Source organism: Taudactylus pleione, unplaced genomic scaffold (assembly GCF_031769625.1).
Source record: "Taudactylus pleione unplaced genomic scaffold, aTauple2 ptg000251l, whole genome shotgun sequence".
NCBI lineage: Eukaryota > Metazoa > Chordata > Amphibia > Anura > Myobatrachidae > Taudactylus > Taudactylus pleione.
The window spans coordinates 1,868,814-1,878,796 of record NW_028284653.1 but is presented as its reverse complement, the minus strand read 5'-3'; the positions used below and the strand labels follow the sequence as shown (position 1 = coordinate 1,878,796).

Here is a 9,983-nt window from a genome sequence, read left to right as displayed (position 1 = left end):
CGGTGGAACTCAACCCTCTATATGCTTCAGAGGATGGAGGAGCAGCAAAAGGCCATACAAGCCTATACATCCACCTATGACATAGGCAAAGGAGGGGGTATGCACCTGACTCAAGCGCAGTGGAGAATGATTTCCGTGTTGTGCAAGGTTCTCCAGCCCTTCGAACTTGCCACACGTGAAGTCAGTTCAGACACTGCCAGCTTGAGTCAGGTCATTCCCCTCATCAGGCTTTTGCAGAAGCAGCTGGAGAAAGTGAAGGAGGAGCTAAGATGGAGCGATTCCGCTCGGCATGTGGGACTTGTGGATGAAGCCCTTCATTCGCTTTGCCAGGATTCCAGGGTGGTCAATCTGTTGAAATCAGACCACTACGTTTTGGCCACCGTGCTCGATCCTAGGTTTAAAGCCTATGTGGTGTCTCTCTTTCCGGCCGACACAAGCCTGCAGAGGTGCAAAGACCTGCTGGTGAACACACTGTCAGCTGAAGCGGAACGTGACACGTCAACGGCTCCTTCTTCATTTTCTCCTGCAACTGGGGCTGCCAGGAAAAAACTTAGGTATCCTAAGCAACCCGCTGGCGGTGATGCAGGGCAGGCAGGACCAAGTTTGGACATCTGGTCCGGACTGAAGGACCTGGCAACAATTTCTGACATGTCTACTGTCACTGCATATGATACTGTCACCATTGACAGAATGGTGGAGGATTACATCGGTGACAGCATCCAAGTAGGCATGGCAGACAGTCCATACCTGTACTGGCAGGAAAAAGAGGCAATTTGGAGGCCCCTGTACAAACTGGCTCTATTTTACCTGAGTTGCCCCCCCTCCAGTGTGTACTCCGAAAGAGTGTTTAGTGCAGCCGGGAACCTTGTCAGCGAAAGGCGTAGGAGGTTGCTTCCACAGAATGTGGAGAAGATGATGTTCATCAAAATGAATTATCAGCTCTTCCAGGGAGACCAGCCTCCAGAAGGTACAGAGGGACCTGTGGTGGTGGATTCAAGTGGGGACGAGTTAATACTTTGTGAGGATGAGGATGTACACACTGAAGAGGGTGAGGAATCGGTGGATGAGGAGGATGAGGATGACATCTTGCCTCCATGGAGCCAGTTTGTGCAGGGACACATTAATTGCCAGCTTGTTTTGTGGGGGCCCAAACGAACCAATCATTTCAGCCACAGTTGTGTGGCAGACCCTGGCGCTGAAATGATTGGTTTGTTAAAGTGTGCATGTCCTGTTTATACAACATAAGGGTGGGTGGGAGGGCCCAAGGACAATTCCATCTTGCACCTCTTTTTTTTCTTTGCATTATGTACAGCTTGGGGCCTAGTTTTTCAAACTGCCATCCTGTCTGCCACTGCAGTTTCACGCCTAGATGGGTCACGTGTTTGTGCCGCCCACTCGTGTCGCTTAGCATAGTCATCCAGCTACCTCGGTGCAACGTTTTGGACATAAAAACACTATTGTGAGGTGTGAGGTGTTCAGAATAGACTGGAAATGAGTGGAAATTAAGGTTATTGAGGTTAATAATAGCATAGGAGCAGAAAAACCTACAAATTCTGTGATTTTAGCTGTTTTTATGCTTTTTAAAAAAAAAATACAGATCCAAAACACAAAACCCAGAACCCAAAACACGGAAGGGTGGTTTTGGCAAAACCAATCCAGATCCAAAACACGAAGAAAGATCCAGATCCAAAACCAAAACACAAAACACGAAAAGTGGCCGGTGCACACCCCTACTTTAAACAGCAGGCAAGTATGCCTGCTGGAGCTGGCTGGCTGACTGCTGGGTGAGCTGCAGAAGAAGTGCACAGCCTCTCCAAGGCAGTCTAGCCATATTGTAGCCAGACAGCTGCCGCCGGGTGACAGATTCCTCCTTCCCCGGTGCTCTGGAGCAGGTATGTGGGGGGCGGACTGCCTTTTGGGGGGAGAGCTGGTCTCTGTGTAGGATGTGAGTGTGTGTATCAGAGTGTCTGTGTGTATCTGTGTCAGTGTGTGTGTATTTGCCAGTGTGTGTATCTGTGTCAGTGTGTGTATGTACCAGTGCGTGTATCTGTGTCAGTGTGTGTATGGGCCACTGTATGCATCTGCGTCAGTGTGTGTATTTGCCAGTGTGTGTATTTGTGTTAGTGTGTGTGTATGTGCCAGTGTGTGTATTTATGTCAGTGTGTGTGTGTATTTGCCAGTGTGTGTGTATGTGCCAGTCTGTGTGTCTGTGTTAGTATGTCAGTTTGTGTATATATTTGTGTCAGTGTGTGTGTAGGTGTCAGTGTGTGTATGTGTCAGTGTGTCAAATTCAGTGTGTCAGTGTGTGTGTATCTGTGTCAGTGTGTGTGTATCTGTGTCAGTGTGTGTGTATGTGTCTGTGTGTGTGTGTATCTGTTAGTGTGTGTGTGTGTGTCTGTGTGTATCTGTGTCAGTGTGTGATGGTGTGGGAGGTAATGGTGTGCTGAGAGATGATGTGGGGGGAGGTGATGGTGTGGCTGAGAGACAATGCGGGAGGGAGGAAATAGTGTGCTGAGAGGCGATGCAGTGGGAGAGATGATGGTATGCTGACAGACAACGCAGGGGGAGGTGATGGTGTGCTGATACAATGCAGGGGGAGGTGATGGTGACGCAGGAGGGGAGGTAATGGTGTACTGAGAGATGATGTGGTGGGGAGGTGATGGTGTGGCTAAGAGATGATACGGTGGGGAGGAGATAGTGTGCTGAGAGGTGACGCAGGGGGGAGGAGATGGTGTGGCTGAGAGACAATGCAAGGGGAGAGGTGATGGTGTTGCTGAGAGATGATGCAGGAGGGGATAGGGAGGTGATGGTACTCTGAGAGACAACACGGAGGAAGGTGATGGTGTGCTGAGAGACAACGCAGGGGGAGATTGTGTAGCTGAGAGACACAGGGGGAGGGAAGTTACACAGTGGGAACAAGTCTGGTTGAACCGCTGTTGTATGATGATGACCTTGTTAATATTCCTAATCATACAGGCATCTTTCGGATGATGCGACCTACATGAATAGTGAGTAACGACTGAAGACGCCATCTTCCCAGGGAAGATACATTTCTTCAGAGGTTCCATATTGTGAGAAATACCGTATTGGTAATGTACATATGGAATGGAAAGTAATGTTCCCAGTGTGACAAGAAAAGGGTGGTGTGTTATGTTGGCACACCCCATTTTCAGTGACCACGCCCCTTTGGTATGTGACCACGCCCATATTTTTTTATATGCGCCATAGGTGCACATATATAGTTTTCTTTCTTATTGTAGGGGGGGCACCATTCTTCAACTTGCCCTGGGCTCCAAAGACCTTAGTTACGTCTCTGCCTAAAAGTGCTTGATACCGTGTATCATAAAAAAATAATAAATTCTCACTTAAGTGAATATAAAGTGAATGTGTACAAACTGTAAAATAATTAGTTTGTTTGCAGAAACCATGTAAAGTGTTTCAGTGCATTGTTAGAATCAATTTAACAACAACCACATAATGGGCTCTATTTACTACAATCCGCATTTAAAATGCGGTTGTAGTGTGATATTAATAATAATAATAATAATAATAATAATTTTATTTATATAGCGCTTTTCTCCTAAAGGACTCAAAGTGCTTTACATTTACAGTACAAAATGCAAAACAAGCTTAAACAAGGGACATTAGTGAAATGCTTGGGTGATTAGGTGAGTCTTGAGTCTATTTTTGAAGGATTCTAGAGTGGAGGCCTCTCGAACTGTGCGGGGAAGTGAGTTCCATAAGGTTGGAGCCACAAAACTGAAAGCTCGACCCCCAGACGAATTCCGTGAGATTCTAGGTACTGTTAATAGTCCTTCGTCAACGGATCGCAGTAATCGAGTGGGACAGTAGGGAATCAGAAGCTGCTTCAGGTACCCTGGGCCATGGTCATGAAGGGCTTTGTAAGTTATTAATCCAATCTTGAAAGCAATTCGCCATCTGACAGGCAGCCAGTGAAGGGAGTAGAGAATGGGTGTTATGTGGCTGGAACGGGGCTGGTTGGTTAATAGCCTGGCAGCTGCGTTTTGTACCATGACAGAATTTACATTGCAAAATTCAGGCAATATCACAGGGATTTATTAAAAATCCCTTACAGGGACAGAGCTTGCGATAAAGCTCTGTCCCTGCGAATCGCTCTGCAGCCTTATCACTGTATTTTCCGGAAAATATACAGTGACAAGCTGCTGCGCATTCGCCGACCGGCCGCTGATAACCCGGTAACTGGGGGAAACTCTCCAGGTGGCGTTATTATCACAGGGCTTCACCCGGTATTTTTTCACATTTTATGTTTAGTAACTTTGGCCCTCATTCAGAGCCGTACGCTCTGAGCAGAGCGCACGCTCTGCATGAGGGCCGGGCTCCTTTTTCATGGAGCGTCCTCCTGGACGCTCGTATAGCTGTGGGTCACCACCCACAGGCTATACGAGCGTGCATTTTGATGGCCGCGATGGTCGTGACCATCGCGACCATCGAAATTGCGAGCCGGAGCCTGCGGTTGAGGTTTTCAACCGCAAGCTCCGGAGTGATTTTGGCTCTATCAGAGCCAAAATCACTCCCACTGACATCACTAGTGATGTCAGTGGGCCGGCTTCTGACGGGAGGCGTTCCCGTGGGAACGCCCCCGTCAGGGAGGCACGCCCCCGGCACGCCCACCAAAGGGGGCGTGCTGTCAATCAACATTGACAGCACGCCCCCTTTGATCGGACACAACGAGCGAAGGAAAGTCCTTCGCTCGTCGTGTCTGGCGCATGCGCACGACAGAGCTCCCTCCGTCGTGCGCATGCTCAGTGCAGACCATCGACCCACTTGCGAGCGTACAGCCGCTCGCGAGTGGGTCTGAATCAGGCCCTTTGACCAGATTGCATTTCCCATTACAATTGTGGGAAATGAGATCTGTTTACAAAAATATGTGATAATTATGGGTTGGAGTAGAATTTTTACGAATTCTACTCCAATTGCCCTTTAGTAAATATAGGTGATACTAAAATAATGCGAAAAGGGTGTGAAACACCCTTTTCACTTTATTTTAGTAAAAATAATGTTAATAAATAGAGCCCTAAGTGTTTTCAGTGCAATTAATATTTTATTAAAACATATAAAGTGTCAATAGAGCCAGAAAATTTATATATAAATATATATAAAAAACATATAAAGTGTTGATAGTGCAAAAAATAAATTTATAAATATATATAAAAACCCACAAGTGTTCACTGAATTAAATATAAAAATGCAATCTATTTTCAAAAGAGGCATGATAGCACAGATCCAACGCGTTTCTTCTGGAATCTAGTCTTCTTCAAGGGGATGTCCTACTTGTCCCTATATTTATACTCCAATACAGGAAATACTCTGTAACCGGGTAGGAACAGGTGTGACGTCACTTCTGGGTGATGAGGATTATTACAACCGCCCTTATACTTAATAAGATGCCTTGCAGCAAGCTAAAACTTATAGTATATCCTTTTTAGACAAGCATTATACTGTAAGAGAACATCTTTATACTAAACAGTCAAATACAGGTAAACTGGGGTATCTTTAAGTATTACCACCTAAACCAAACCCCCCCCCCCTTCCCCGCTACCTAAACCTAAGTCTCCCGGGGGGGTGCCTAACCCTAACCTCCCCCTGGGAACAACCCTAACCCCCCCTTTCCCTAGCCTAAACCTAACCCTCCCGGGGGAGTGCCTAACCCAAAAGCTGGCCACACACTAGACCAGCTTTCATCCAACCAGTCAACTAGTTGATTGGTTGGAATGAAAATCTGGTAACGTATGGGAGTAAATGACGATCAGCAATTTGCTCCTAAATGCCAGAAAACACATGAAAATGGTCATCAGACAAGTTTGTTAAATGTTTGATCTAAACAATTTGTTCAAACAACAGTTTTTTGTCCATTTTCCGGCGTTTGGGAGAAAATTGCTGATTGTCATTTGGTTTCATCCCCTACCAGATTTTCATTCCAACCAATCAACTAGTTGGATGTAAGTTGGTCTAGTGTGTGGCCAGCTTAAGTCCCCCCCCCGGGAGCCCTAAACCAAACCTTCCCCCTCGCGGCTGTCTGCGCCCGGCGCACCTTCGATCAGAATGCCGGGTGTCGGGCTTCCAGTGTAGATAAAATTACAGGCGTCGGGATTTCGATGCCTGTCATTTGTACCTTGCCAGGATTAGACTGTCGGGAAGCCGGCGGTCGGGATTGCATCCTTCGGCTTCCCAACTGGAACTTAGATAATAATATGGAATTGGCGTCGTTCATACCACGTGTCCTTGATATCCTCTTCCACCCATACTATGTCAGAGTGGGCTGGTTGTCACTTCCGCCAATAATATGTGAGTAAAAACAATGTCCTGTGCATGTGCGCCCATAGTCCAGTCGCGGTGGCTATCTTGCCAGAGCCCTTATCCTTGCTAGTTGCAAACATCTTGGTCCTGTGCATATGCGCTCATAATGCAGTCCCGGTGGCCATCTTGCCGGATCCCTTGTCCTTGTTAAAGGTATGGATTTGCGGTGGCCATCTTGTTCTCTCCAAGTAAGAACCTGATACACAATTTGGGAAGTCCTCGAGTACAACAGCAATTACATGATGCCAGCAGCCATTTTCAAAGTTCATTTTATCTGGCAGTGATAATTTTTTGATGATTCCTATCTGTTTAAAACATTTAAAAAATACATATTTTTTTTAATATTTTTTTTTTAAATTACTATAACAGTGTGTACCAGGGATTAAATACATAGAGAATGATTCTGATAATAATTTACTGCATTAAAATGCGACTTCACTGAAAAATTAAAATGTATATAATCAGCAAAAACAAGACAAGACTCAGAGCCCAATAATAAATGGATTATTTCATATATATCTATTATCCTACAGCACCCAGTATTCCTGGGAGGTCTCCCATCCCAGTACTAGCCAGGCCCAATCATGCTTAGCTTCCAAGATCGGACGAGATTGAGCGTTAACATATTGGCATGGCTGCAGTTATATTATCCTTCTCATCTTCTTCAAGGGTCTCCAGCTTTCAAGCATCTTTCAGAATAATAGCAGAATAAAAAATAAATAAATATATAATAAATGCAAAAAGAATTTAGAAAAATGGTGCCATTTCTTAATTATCTTTGAATCCCATTGGTGATAAAGTATGTAACTCAAAAATCCAAAACATCTCTTGTTTCGATAGCTTGTTGCTTAAGTCCCCTCCCTTCTCTCCCAATACCACATGTTCAATGGCCTTAAATGAAAGTTCTTCTGGGTTGAAATCATGGTGGGAGATGAAATGTATTGAAACCATGTGGCTCTCAACCTTATTTCTGATATTTCTAATGTGCTCTTGCACTCTAAGCTTCAGTGGTCTCTTAGTTTTGCCGACATATTTAATGCCACATGTGCATTCCAGTAAATAAATGACTGATGTTGAGTTACAATGCATGAAATGTTTAATTTTGTATTCCTTTGTATTATTAAAGTTTTGAAGATATTCTCCTGTGGATGCAGAAATTTGCAAACATTACACCTGCTACAGTTGTAACATCCCACACATCTGGGTAACATTTCATTATATTTTGGGGGGGCATTGGTTTAGCATACAGGGAGCTAGAGTATCCTTCAGACTTTTTGCTTTTCTAAACACAATTGGTGGTTTAGGTGGAAGTACATCCATCAACACCGGATCCATCCAGTATCCCTACTCTCCAAATGCATTTCCTACTATCAGATGAAAGAATGGGTCATTTTCTTCACTAACTCAACCTATTGGCTACAGCTTAGTGTGTATATTATTATGAGACTCCTTTAAGACTTCTTATTATAATCCAGAGTACAAGATACATTATTACCAACACAATTCATTAAACACGTATCTTATCAGCATATCTATATTTATAAATAGGGCAGTTTGCCATATGGCTTACTCTTTTGAGATAAATCTCAAATTAATTTGCAACAAAAGAACAATGTCAACTGAATAATCTGCAGCCAATAACAACTTTAGTTTATGTTTAGTCTTGTTGCAATACATTTATTTATTACACAGAAATCTAGTAAAAATATTGATGGAAAATAAGTACAATATGTTGTACTACAATATTATTTAAAAATGGATTTTACACCCTGATGTCCACAACAATGATAACATGTTTACAATGCATCAGGTTTTATCAGTAACAAATCCTCTCTTTTTAGATATACAGTACTAAAGCGGATACATGAACAGGTGGACGATTGTTTATTGTGATTATACTGTACAATGTAAACCAGGCAACCAATAAATGGGAAAATATCAGACGCCTGATAGAATTTCGACAATGACTACGTTCATGCAGTTGGTACAAAATGTACTCTGGTACTCTGCTAGTGGGATGTTTACTGACATTAGTCCCCTATGTCCTCTGCATAACACATGGGAGGAATTGTGACGCCATCCTTAGAAGCCACCATCAGTTGCACTAGCCATATGGCAGGTGCAGTTTATTCATCCATGTATGGCCTCCTATATGAGCAATCAAGCGTCTGTATATACGATCATAACTTGCCTACTCACCCGAAATAGCCAGGAGGCTTCCGATTCTCTGGTGGTACTATCGCCTGCCCGGAAGAGACTTCAAATCTCTCAGTCCGGAGCTGCTGCTGCCTGCATCTGCCCTGCACAGCCAACTTCAATCAGTGGGAGGTCTGGGTGGTTTCGATGACTTGAATTACGTGATTGTAGCTCCCCCATGCCTTACAATGCTGATAATTTTTGCATTGTATAGAGGGGGTGGGGCCACAATGTTGCAAATTGTATCACCACCCCCTGCTGTGCTGACCCTGAGAGAGGAGCTAGAAAGTCCACAAGTATAATGCAACCACTTCCACCGGCATGGCCATGACCACGGCCACCTCCCATAACTCACCTATAAAACGGATCATCTCTATGCATGTGCTAAGACATCTCCCTGTCCCTGCCCAGGAACGCACACAATATTTTCAATATACTTCACCCTGCATGTACATGAAATTAGAACTGCGACTCAATTGGGAAGCATGCGCAGTGCGAAATAGACGCATCCGCAGTAACTTATTTTTGGTTTATTTCATGTTGGACAATGGAGACTATGATTATTCTCCCCAAATGCTAGCACTGCTGGATGATATATCTGGCACTACAAAAACTAGTTATCTAATAATCCTGAACTGTGGGAAAATATATTTCATAGTTGTGAACTAATGTGTGTGTATGTATATATATAATATATATATATATATATATATATATATATATACACACACAGTATATATATATACTGCACATATGCACACAGAACATCAATTACATTTTTCGTGTATTAGTTTGCTGTTTTGCTGTTTTTTACTATTCAGATTCTACTTATCATTTATCTGGAACCTTCTAGAAGATAAAAGCTAGAATCTGATTGTTTGCTATGAGCAACAACTCCACATCTAAACATCCGCACCTTAGTAAATATACCCCCTAGAATCATGTAATTTGAATCTGTGAACATGTAATCCAATACCGAGATTTGTTTTTTAAATCCGAATTCCAAACTTACAGCAGACCCGAGCCAGGACTTGGTTCTACTCATACCCCCAAAAGTAATACAACCCGGCACTTGATTCGACTCAGAACCACAAAGTTCGGGCATGTTCGTTTTTTAGGAAAACCAAACCGCACATCTCTAATACAGACACACAATATTACTACACACACATTTATATCACACATCACTAACAAATAAATACTGAACATATATATAATGTAATAACACACGCAGAATAATATTATTACACAGTATATAGCAGGGTCATCTTAAGAGAGGAGGGGGCCCGTGTGCACTCCCTGTGCAGGGCCGCCTCCTCTCTTCCCGGTGGCCGGCAGCCAACTGGCATGGCTGGCCAGCCACCGGAGCATTAGTAGACGGCCATTTTCCAGCGTTCTGTGCATGCACAGTAAACTCTGGGCACTAGAGTGTGCCCTGAGTCTACTGC

General features: G+C 43.8%; 1 pseudogene; it reads right to left on the bottom strand.

Annotated features, from left to right (window-relative positions):
• Positions 1-6,863: 6,863 nt before the first annotated feature.
• Positions 6,864-6,982, bottom strand: LOC148515245 (5S ribosomal RNA; annotated as a pseudogene).
• Between the last annotated feature and the right edge of the window lie 3,001 nt (positions 6,983-9,983).